Source organism: Hibiscus syriacus, unplaced genomic scaffold, assembly GCF_006381635.1.
Source record: "Hibiscus syriacus cultivar Baekdansim isolate YM2019G1 unplaced genomic scaffold, ASM638163v2 tig00111427_pilon, whole genome shotgun sequence".
Taxonomy (NCBI): Eukaryota; Viridiplantae; Streptophyta; class Magnoliopsida; order Malvales; family Malvaceae; genus Hibiscus; species Hibiscus syriacus.
In genome coordinates this window covers 5,159,039-5,172,006 of record NW_024063088.1, presented here as the reverse complement: position 1 = coordinate 5,172,006, position 12,968 = coordinate 5,159,039, and the positions used below count along the sequence as shown (strand labels likewise).

Sequence of the window (12,968 nt, the reverse complement as noted above, 5' to 3'; positions counted from 1 at the left end):
TCTGCTGTGTGAGACGGCTAAAATATAGCTAAAAAAGACGAGACTGGTTAATAGGTGTGTTAAAAATGCTACCGTAAATGTTATATGTTTTTACCGAAAATATTATTTATGTTGACAATAATAATAGTAAAACCGAAAATATCATTATTGTATGTAAAATGCACTAAATTTTTTTTGACTTTAATATAACCGATTAATTATTAAAAATATTATCAATTATAATAACATAATATATAATTTATTTAATATAATAAATATCGCCTATTTCTTATTCACGTGATTGGCTTTAAGCACATTTTCAATTCAACAGTTATAAGAAGTCCACAGTCATGAATCCATGGGGTTCTTACTTTAATCCTTATATGTCCAAGTTGGGTACAGTCATTTGGAAATTCGTGACCGACAAAGATATGTATCATTTCCTTTTGTCTACAACCTAATTTCCTAATCACAAACAAACAGAGGGAAAGTTGCTATATTTTCGATGTGGCAATTCTACAATGAAATAACCCCAACAACCCCATGCTTTCCCCTTTTTTTTTCTTTCTAACTTTGATCGCTACAATTTCTTTCTGCTTTCTACAGGAAAAGTTCAGACTGCAACAAGGTATAGTAATTAGCAGCCTCGTCTTCAAGCTCCCATAACCTATCACACAAAGCAACCCCTTTCCACCATTGTCAAAACCTTGTTCAAACTCGAAAACATCTTCTCTATTTGGAATCCCAAGCTCGTCATCAGAAGCCTCAAGCAAATGCCGTATGACTTGCTCTTTATCATCCTGATTTTCCGCGTCTTCTTTCAGGGAAGAAGACGCCGAGGTGTAGTCTTCTGTGGTGTCGGTGATAAGCTTGGTGGCCTCTGTCATGGTTGTAGCCCTAGATTTTCTCGGTCGGCATCTCGGTATTCGTTGTCGGGTCAAGAAGGGGGTCATCAGAGGAAAGCTCGTGTTGTAAAGCGTGATGAGAGAAGACAAGTCATGGTTTGGCTCGTCTTCTTCAGCTTCAAGCAAAGAGAGTATGTGATTGTATGACTTATGGCGTTTGTTTCTTCATCTGGAATCTGGTTTCTCTCTTTGGCGCTTTAATGGCGTCTGCTCAGCCATTGATAAAGAGGAAACAAAGAACATATGTTGCAGAGACGGAGAGAGTGTGAAGGGAAAGGATGATGCGAGAGGGAAGCTGGAAAGAGATATATAGAGGGGAGAAGGAGAGACTTCCGGTCAAATGATTTTTAAAACTAAAAAAAAGCAAGCAATAATATTTTGGGTAAACTACATATTTAGTCACCTATCTATTTTTGTTGTTTCATTTTGGTGATCCAATTATTTTATTCAAAATCATAGTTATTTTAAAAAAAATAATAGTAATGTTGATATGTCATCACAAAACCATCATTGAATAAATGAAAAACTACCACATTAACAATTTATTTATTTAGTGATATGTGATCAAAACCAAAGTAAAATATAAATTTATGTGTGATCTTTTAAAAAATAATAGATGGTCAAAATTCGTCTATATAAATAAATAAATGTCTAATTATATAATTTACCTTAATATTTTAATGTAAAAATATCATGAATTCTTAAAACCATGTTGTTATATCCAGGGATAGACTTCGGCGGGACAGATGGAGATGGTCGTCCCTTTAAAAACAAGTTTAAATATATATTTTAGATATTTTATTTATATTTTTATAAAATTTATTTTCGTCCTAAAATTTTATAAATTTACTTTCTCTTCAAATTTATAAATTCGTCCACTAACATAAAATCTTATAAATGGTTGTGAGGTACAAACTTTTTTTTTTTACTTTTAAAATTTCTCTTAATATGAAAAGAATTTTAAATCTGTAATTAAAATATTTTGAAGAAAATGACTTAATTAGCATCATGAGCGGGTATCCTCTATCTTCAACCGTTGGATTGAATTATGTGGTTCCCGAAGAATAAAGACAAACGATAGCAGTGTCTGTACTCTGTACGCTGTGGCCTCTGTTTACTCTGTATAAGGAACCATAGTTTGTACAAGTTCGAATATTCTATTTGATCACTAAATATAAATTTTAATAATCAGTCCTTAATTATCAAAATAGTTTTAATCAAGCTACTAACTATTAATAGTTAACGGAAACATTGATATTACCGTTAACCAAATTTGTATATATATTTAACCATTAACTTATACATTTTGTCAGTTTAGTTTTAATTTTAATTTAATAATTATAATTCACCAGTAAATGATGATACTTGTCATTTTATTGGAGATAAATTTATACATTTAATCCTTATTATTTATACATTTTATCAAATCGATCTTAAATTTAATTTAATTTAATAAATTCAATTCACAATCAGGTGATAACACATTCCTCTTTATTATGTCACCGTTTACATATAAATTATCATGTCAACACATATAAATCATCTTATTAACATTGTAAATCGTTACATCAATATTATAACAGTTAATGATGCTTTTTGTCGATAAAAAGTCACATTGATATTTTTTAAGATTAAAGAGTTTAATTGGATGCAAAAATATTTTTTAGATTTAATTAATTTTTTTTAAAAAGTTCATGGGTTTGCATCCTTAAGTCAATTGTTTACTAGTAGATCCTTTAAAAATTATAATATTTTAATTTAGTACAATGATAAAATATATTTTACCTAAAATTATAAAAAAAATACAGTATAAAATTGTATGTTGCATCTTAATTTTTTTTAATTATACTTTTCCTCTAATTCTTTTTGGTTTCGTTTATGACCTTCAATAAATTAAATAATAATACAATATCATACAATTTTAAATTAAATTCATTTTTACTTATCCAAAAAAAATCAAACAAAAAAACTACATTAAATTATGTCAAACTTTTTTTATGCGAATAGAAGGCGTAAGCCTTACTAAAAAGAGAGAGGAAATATCCAAATTACAATGAAAGACTTACAACCATAAGCGTAAACTAAACACTAATTAGGACGTTTTCCTATAACCAAAACTTGCCTCTCGAGATCATGCAAATACCACATTTTTTTAACAATTCGGATATGCGAATAGAAGCGTAAGCCTTACTAAAAAGAGAGGAAATATCCAAATTACAATGAAAGACTACAACCATAAGCGTAAACTAAACACTAATGAGGACGTTTTCCTATAACCAAAACTTGCCTCTCGATCATGCAAATACCATACAAGGAAAAAGGTTAAAAACCCATCCAAAAAACTCGAACAAAAGATTGATATGAATAGATCTGACTGCATTGATAAAGAACCACAGGAGATGAAACTATTAAAAGATCATCGACAATCACAGATTAGAGTCGAGTGTCATGAGACAACTATCTTCGAATACAAATTGCATATCCAAATCTAATTCGAGCGTCCAAAGCAGGAAATATCAATAAGAATATATAAGCGTTGTCTTGATCAGTCCAGATGATGTCAAATCAAATAAAATTAAACGAAAAAAACAATTGAACACCTATAAAAAAAATAAAACGTGTGAAAGACAAAAAATATGTTATAAAAGCAGAAAAATACGTATCATAAAGATAGATTTATTAAAAATTAAAACATATAAAAAATAAGGAAGGTCAACAGCGGGCGAGAGACGCTGAAAACTTTATGGAGAATTTAACTAATTGTCCTAAGAAAACTTAGGTAACAATTCTTGTTTGTAATAACTTCCAAATTAAGGATTTAGATCATTAGATGATTATACATAGTTGTGCTTTTCATAACCATGATCTGATTGAAGTTCAACGTATGAAGATTCCTCCGATATTGCAACAATAATAAACAATGAAATCGGAGAAGATAAGAACACTTGCACAAGAAAGGATGAAGGGTGGAATGTATGCACTTTCCGTAGGAGAATCTTGTCTATGGGTGGCAATGCTACATATTCCAAAACTTAAAAATTACAATATGCTGTTTCCAAAGTTTGAAGAATTTATTCAAAGATGTAATTAAGTAATTAGATTTAAAAATCCCACTTTTTATGTGAAATTTCCAAATTAAGTATACATATTCCGTATTCTTTGCTGACTAAAATCATACAACAGGCATGAATATTAATGCAACGTGTTGCAGTTATGGAGGATGGACATAAATCATAGGTCATTATTGTGTAGGCATCAAAGGAACTTTAATCCCACAACCGTGGTCACTAAACCTTTAGCTCCCACTTCACTTTATGCTGCCTGAGGCCACCATCAAAAAGTGCACCGAGAGAAGAAAAAAGTTGATGGAGACTGATACTTGTTGATAGGGTTCGCACAAGTCCACTAGCACAAGTGTTCAAATTTTAAAATAAATATTATTATATTAAATTGTGTTTTCGATGTTTCCTGTTCTCCGAAAATTTTCAAAACCTTTAGAATTTCACTTTTTTTTCTTCATACAATTACAATACTTAGATGTCACATCAGACAAATTCACGTGATTAACAATTTAATATTTAACAGTCAAATATATTTAACATGTTTACCTACAAGTAATTATCATTGCTCTATGTTTGACATCACCACTGGAGGTCATTAGTTACGGTTCGTTCAAATAACATGGGAATCTGTCCCTCAAGAGAGCAATGAATCCTTAAACAAAGTACATTTATCTTTGGTTACTCAATTGTTTTGGCAGCTCTGATAGCCCAACACCATGCATTCGGGTAGCGTTGTTAAATGTCTTTGTAAGATAGAGGCTATTAATTGCACTCATCCAAGTCTCTGCTAAGAGGAAAACGGATAGGATTTCTCTTTCATTAAAGCATAAACGTGAAAGAAGGAATTTTACCGACAAAAAACAGTTTGGGAAAACTTGTTTGATGCTTTTTTCCTGCTCTGGGAATTGGAAAGACAGTAGGATTCGTTTGTTCTCACTGATATCCCTGTCTGCTTTACCGTTGAAAAAGACATGTTTTCAGGCAGCAACTCCATTATTTTGGGTACCACATGTACTCGGTGCAGCTGCTGCTTTTCCCCCAAAGGAGTAGCGAAAAACATTATGGTTCAACATGATTATGTTAAAGACAATTAAATCATATAAAATAAAATAAATTTATTATATTGACTTAATTATTGTTTTAGAAGCGATTTTTTTTGATCAATATATTAATTAAACGTTGTCCCCAAAATTAATACAATCCTTTCACATCCATACACCTAAACGAAAAAGATGTAATCCATTTGTTGTTGTTTTTTCCCCTGAAAAGGGAGTAATTGAAATTGGAGATAGAAAATAGAAATGACCAAAGAGAAGATAAAGAGAATATATTTCTGTGTATGTAAAATGCGGTGAGGAGCATAATACCAGATACACAATAACTGTTATACAAAATCATTTACGGATCTATCTGTATTGACAAACGAACTATAATAAGGGATCAAACTATTGAAGGGCCATTAAGAATCGCAAATCAGAGTCGAGCGTTGTGAGAAACTATCAAAGCAAACCACGTATCTAAATCCAATTTGATGGTCTAAAACATATAAGATCAATAGGATAACGAATAATGTCATCTTGATCAGTCGATACATCATAAATCTAGTTGTGAGAAAATTAAACGAAAAAAGGACAAATGACCAAAAATATGCCAAAAACAAAGGAAAACGTGCCATATAGCAGAGTTATTGAAAATAAAAAAAACAAAGAAAAAAATCTAATAAAATAAAGAAAAAAAATGGAGTAGAGACAGTCGACATTAGCATCAAAACTGGTGTCGTCATCTGTCTAACAAAGAAAGAAAGAAAGGACTAAAACGTCAATGGCTAGAGAGAAGAAATTAGGGATACAATATTTGTTCAATTTTTTAATGTATATTTTAACATTTTCTTTATATAGTTCTTATATTTTTGAGTGACTAGTTTCTTTTGTTAATGGTATAGGGATATTCCTAATAAATCGTTTATAAAAACATATTTTTAATAGATTTGAAGCTTTATATGAGCTACCTTAATTCTCATAAGCATATTGTTAAGTAACTACAATTTAGTTTGGTTTCTCAGTGACTCTGTTCATTTAGATTATATATAAAAAAAATTCCGTATTGGAAATTATGTTTATATATTGATTACATTGAAAGCATCTGCACATATGCACACATTATTACATTAAAATATTGAACCAAAACCCCATAAAGACTGCATGTTGGTAACTTTGTCATTGCTTCTGGACAAAACTTCTATATTTAACGTCGTCATATAATAGATAGAAATAAATGGATAACGAGTGAGCTCAAACAACATGAGAATATCATAAATAGATTTAGTGGTTTCAAGGAGTAAACTTTATTACTTGGATCAAACCAATCACTTGCGGGTCTGAACAATTCATACGCATGCATGGCTTGAGTTCTTGAATGCAAATTTTATGAGTCTCTCATGATAAATAGGGTACCAATATCTGGTAATTTTTTAAAGAAGCTTGGTCTATTGTAGGTTGATGGTGGAAGCAGTCCATTATTTATTCTCTTCAGGTTCCCTCTTCCACGCTTTCAAAGCAGGGCCAACCCCAGGACCATGCTACATGCTCAACCTAATTCATGCATGTTTCATGTTATCTAGAAATGTGTGTTGAAATCTGGCCAACAGAATGATGATGACTCTCCCCTCGACTACAGAATTTAAGGCAAACAAAAAATGGCTTAGATTACGCTCTTATTTCTTTGATGACTGAACTTCAATCAGTATATGTCTAAACATAGAGTGAGCTGGGAAGTTATCCATCCAAAGGATGAGGGAGGTCCAAGACTAAGGAATTTTCAGCTTCGGATAAAGTCTTTTTTAGGTTTCAATTTGGTACCCGTTAAAAAAGTCATTTTTTTAAATGATGATGTGACATTACCTTATGATGAAATATAACATCCCGTTAAATTTTTAACGGCGGTTCCAAAATAAACATAACTCAACGTTAATATGATTTAAAAAAACAAAAATTAAATACAAAATGAAATAAAGTAATAGTTAGATACTATACATAAACTTACATGCATATTAAAAGGGAAAAACATATTGAATATTCCACTATAGAAAAAAAAAACATTTCGTTTTCATACCGCAAATAAACGCATACCCTTCCCCACATAATTTCCATTTCAAAAGCACTAGTTTATTGAATTCAAGATTAGTCTAACACTCTCTCTGTCTTATTAAATTTGTTTTTTATTAACTTTTTTATCAAAATTTTTTAACTTTAACTTATTATTATTTAAAATTTATTAAATATGAAAATATTTTAATAACGTTTAACTAAGTATTTTTAAATATGTTTTATAAAATTTAATTGTTTAAAATATTTAAAAATATTTATTCTCAAAGTTTAAAATTTTGACCTGTTCAAACAGAGATATAGAGCTCAACTTTATCGTTGGAGAGCCGAGCAAAAAAAAAAAACATTTTATCGTTGGAGAATCTTAGTTTAGCCTGGTTTATAGGAATTTTTATTTATTTTATTGGGAATTAATAAACTTAAGAGGAGAGGATCCGACATGAAGATGAGCATTGGGATAGAGTGGTTCAATGATACACCAGCTCACGCTGGTTTCCGCTTTTGAATTTTAGATGATGGGGAAATATACAATTAAATAACGAGATGTTAAATCTATAATAAAAATATTTAAGTTTTAATTATACATAAAATAATTAGATTAAAATCTTTATAAATGGGTAAATTATTCGTTCATAATCAATTATCTTTCACTCTTATTTGGTCGCTTCAACGTTAAATAATTCGGCGTTATGATATGATAACCTACACCAAGACGATATCGTTTTAATCCATATATAAAACCAAATTTAGTTCAAAATAATATCATTTTGGTTCCCTATAAAAACTTTTTTTAATCATTTTCCCTCATTTCTTCCTTCTTCTTTTTTTCTCTTCTCCCTTTCCTTTTCACTCTTGACTTAAACCTACCTAGATCCAGTCATCACTAGTCATCGTTCTGGCCATCGTCAGCTATCGTCGCCTGAGGCTGATGAGTCTCAAAGTATCCCATCAAACTTGTCTAACCCTTTTGAATGAGAATTCATTGTTCATTTAATCGAAAAACAACTCAAACTTCACCAATCTAACGTTAATGCCATGGTCGTTGTATGTCGTCATGCGCTAGTTACCATTTGTGCTGATACTAGTGTCGAATGAAAGCTTTTCTCTTCGTTTTCAAGCATTCGATTTAATCTACATGAAACAACCCAAAAGTCATGAAAATCAAATTAAAACTCACTCTAAATAGCTCCAATTTTTGTCACTTTTACCGTCCGATTATTATGCAGTTGAGATATGTTACTCTCCGTTGACGTGTGTTCTTTGTTTGGGATCTACGACCAGATACCTAAATGTACTTTTCAAGCATTCGATTAAATCTACATGAAACAACCCAAAGTCATGAAAATCAAATTAAAACTCACTCTAAATAGCTCCAATTTTTGTCACTTTTACCGTCCTGATTATTATGCAGTTGAGATATGTTACTCTCCGTTGAAGTGTGTTCTTTGTTTGGGATCTACGACCAGATACCTAAATGTACTAAAACTCGAGAACTTTGGGGTTTTATGATTTTTTTTAAAGGATTTTGGAGTTTGTGATTGTAAGATAGATAAGGGTTTGGGGTGATTTGTAAGGGTTTGGGCCATGATAATATGGGTGAGGTTAGTGAAGATTTGTGGTGGTCGATGAGGCTCTAGGGTTGGAATGATGTGGGTGGTCGATGAGGGTTTGTAGTGGGCGATTGGAGTTTGAGGTTTGAGGGTTGGGATTTGTAGTTAGGATTTTGGGATTCAGATTAGGGTTAGTGATTTCAATTTTATTTTCTTTTTATTTTAAATCCTATTTGGCATTAAATATTAAAAAAAACTGTTATGTAATAAAAAAATAAAAAATAAAAAAATAATTCATGTCATCACATATTTATAATTTAAATGGTAAAGTGACTAAAAATGAGAGTAATTTAAAAGTTCAATTATTAAATTGATATTTTTAACTTTCAATGAACAAAACAAGAGTTATAAATAGTGAAAGATGAATGTTGCAATTTACCTTGTAAAATCATCAATAGATCATAAGTATATAATTTAAAGGCTTAATGTAAAAATAAGTATCCAAAGTATATCGAAAGTTAATTTTATGTGCTTAAAGAATTTTTCGTTAAAAATAGGTGTCTAACTTTTTCGACGTTATATTTTTAAGTGTTTAGACTATTACGGTCGTTAAATTAATTGTTAAGTGACATGTGCCAGATTTATAATTTTTTTTATTTAAAACAATTAAAATTATTTTTTTGAAAAAATTTAATATTTTCTGAAATTATAAAAAAATCTCAAAATCCCAAAAAATCCTAATTTCAATCTCTTATCACCTTCGATCACCACCAACGCCGCCAATTGATCGAAACTCTGACGACTTGAGACTACCCAAACCCGCACAGTTGAACCCTCATGCTTCACATGATGGTTATAGCGAAAAATCGACAATTGCAACAACTAAATAATTTCGACCGCGTGTGACAACTGCGACGATTCAAGCGACGGTTCCTCCTGTCATGCATTGGACTCTGGTTAATGGAGTGTATGATGGCAAAGAGCGACGATCAAGACAACATCGTCGGTGTGGATAAAAATGTTGGAATCAAGGTTTTTAGGGTTTGAGTATTTTTCTTTTTGAAATTCAAGAAAAATTTAAGTTTTTTTAAAAAATAAATTTTAATTTTAATTTTTTTAAAAATTTTATTAGTCTGACATTTATCACTTAACGGTCAAATTTAACTGTTGTTACAATTTAAATACCTAAATATATAATGTTTGAAATGTTAAATACTTATTTTTGACAAAAATTCCCTCCGATACAAAATTAATTTTAAATATAATATGATCTCTTATTTTTACATTAAGAATATTGTAAAATTGAGAGGCATTCATTTAATGGACGATCCCTGTGGTTGTTAGGTGAGTCTTTGTCCTGACCCCTTTGGTCCCATTCCCTAGATTCCTCTCTCTTTCCTCCCAATTATTTTTCTCTCAAGTTTTCTAGTCTTGAACCAAGTATGAACACGCTGCCTCTTTTCTTAATTTGCTTAAACAAGTAACAAAATCAGATGCTTAGGTTATTATACTCTTCTTCCTCTCACCCACTTCACATTATTATTATCAAATACGTCACTCTATGTCCTTATTGCTATGCACGGGATCAACCTTATTCTTCTAAATTGTTATTTTTCCTTATGTTCTAAGATAACCCTTCTTTGTTGAGAAAACTATTTTATCTTTCAAGTGTGGGTGCAGAAAATAACCTCAAATTATAAAACTTTACTTTCACGAACCAAACGATCTCGTTAGTAAAAGCATTCTTGTTATTACTTGAGGTTTTAGTTCAAGCACCGAAAATGTCTGAGATATGAATGCTTAATGTCAAATGATTGAGAATTATCTTTGACTTCAAAACTCATGTTATTTATATATAGTTTTCAAAGTGTTTAAATATAACATTTTAAACATACATTTATAATGTGATTCAACATAAGACAAATACAATTACATGTCTTTGACAAGCACCACATATTTTTTTTTTGACAAAATTCGTATAATTTTTTACCCATCTTTTTTTTTCATTTCAATCCAAATATAAGGTGTGAACTACTTTTACCGTACCTTTACGTGATAGAAAAGGTTATCAATCCGAAATATAATCTAAAATGATTGTTAAGATGGGAAATAATTTTCAAGTTCCCATTGAACTTGGAATCACTCATTGGAAAAAGTTTCAGAGGTAATACATTACTGTGACCAGGTTTAGTTCCCATTCAAATTTCCAACTATGCATCCTTTTTTCTCTCTCCTCGTGTCCTAAACAAGCAAATGTGCGTATCAATTTTTTTTTTCTTATAGATAAAATAAATCAACCCTCATAGAGAAGGGGGCCCTATTAATCATCCATGCACTCTATCAGAATATATACTATTATATAAGAATGATAGTATTTTTCACTACAAGTTGATAAGGTATATAAGTTATCTCCTTTTAACAAATCACTGCATCACCCCTCCGATTCAAGAATTTCCAGTTTTTTTTTCACCCCAACATCAAAAACATATCTATATTTTGCTTTTCTTACATTAAACTCCGAGTCCAATCCGAGGATCTGCTCTGCTGTGCCTTCAACACAGTCATGAGACGGTGAAGATGATGTCTTGCAATGGGATGGATTTTTCCCAGCAAATTTCATGCTCCAAACACCTCACAAGGATGATCATCAATCCTCAACTTCTGTCAATCAAATGCTTCCTTCTTGTCCACCCCAAGACTTCCAGGGTATTTATATACATCTTTCTTCTTTCATCTGATACTGATGAAACTATATGTATAGATAATTGATGATGGTTTTGATTTCCTGTTAAGGTGTGGCATCGTTTCTTGGGAAGAGATCAATGTCATTTTCACGGGGAGATGCGTGTGAAGAGGGCAATGGGGAGGATGATTTATCAGATGATGGTTCACAGGCAGGAGAAAAGAAGAGGAGGCTTAACATGGAACAGGTAAAGACTCTTGAGAAGAATTTTGAGTTGGGTACTAAGCTTGAGCCTGAGAGAAAAATGCAGCTGGCTCGAGCTCTTGGGTTGCAACCAAGGCAGATCGCTATTGGTTCCAAAACAGAAGCTAGATGGAAAACAAAGCAACTTGAGAAAGACTACGATCTACTTAAGAGACAGTATGAAGCAATCAAAGCAGATGATGCACTCCAAACTCAGAACCAAAAGCTTCATACTGAGGTAAAATAATAATCTTAACTAATATTCCAGTAGTATTATGTTTAACAATGGTAGCTTCTTCCTCTTTGATGAATGCAGATAATGGCACTGAAAAGTAGAGAACCAACTGAGTCTATCAACCTCAATAAAGAAACCGAAGGTTCATGCAGTAACAGAAGTGAAAACAGCTCAGATGTAAAGTTGAATATCTCAAGGACACCAGCAATTGACAGCCCCTTATCGACTCATCCAACGAGCATAAGCTTCTTCCCTACATCCAATATTAGGCCAACAGGCGGAGGTGGTGGTGGTGTTGCACAACTATTCCATACCTCATCGTCAAGGCCCGATCACCACCAATGCCTGAAGATGGATCAAATGGTTAAAGAAGAAAGCCTAAGCAACATGTTCTGCACCATTGAAGATCAAACCGGGATTTGGCCATGGCTTGAGCAACAACAACATTTCAATTGATCATGGTGCCATATATGATATAATATCAATGTTTTGGTTACTTCAGAGTGGTGTATAAAGGTTGAATTATCCAGTTTAAACTTTTGGGGTGAAAAGATAATTATGGAGGTATAAAAATGTGTCTTTGGGGTTATATATATACTATATATCAGGTTTACCCTTTGTGATGATTTTTCTCCCTTCTTTTTTGCTGATTTCATCGTTCAGTAAACAAAGTATACTCAAAAGTTAATTATAAGAAAAAGGGAAAATGAAGAAAAAAAGAGTATCCAGCACACATTTCAAGGGGAGAAGAAGACAGATAGATGAACAGAATAATATAATGGTGCATCCTCGTGAAGGGGACGTAGGCAATGGCAACTCTCCTGCTGACAAACAAGGGAATGGCTTCCAAAAGCTATGGTAGCCCACCTTTTGGCTTTACCCAACACTATTTCTTTCTCGCCCTGCTTTTGAGTCTTCCATTGCTGCAGCAACCAAACTACTAATAACAATATAACTCAACCACCGGCTACCAAACATTTGTGTCTGTTATGATTATCGGAACGATAAACGGTAAACGAAATTTGATCAAACATAAAAATTAAAGATATTAGTATTTACAGGAAAAATCTAAAAAGAAAATATTAAGGTTAGAGAGAAGAAAATTTCCCTATGAAAAAAACATAAGATCTGTTACCATGGGTTAATACAGGAAAAAATTAGATCAAAACTCAACAATATCCTTCTTGTATCTTATTCAACTTAATTA

The 12,968-nt window shown here is 31.7% G+C and overlaps 1 pseudogene; it reads left to right on the top strand.

Moving 5' to 3' along the window:
- The first annotated feature begins 11,180 nt into the window (after positions 1–11,180).
- On the top strand, positions 11,181–12,357 carry LOC120162950 (annotated as a pseudogene).
- The last annotated feature ends 611 nt before the right edge of the window (positions 12,358–12,968 follow it).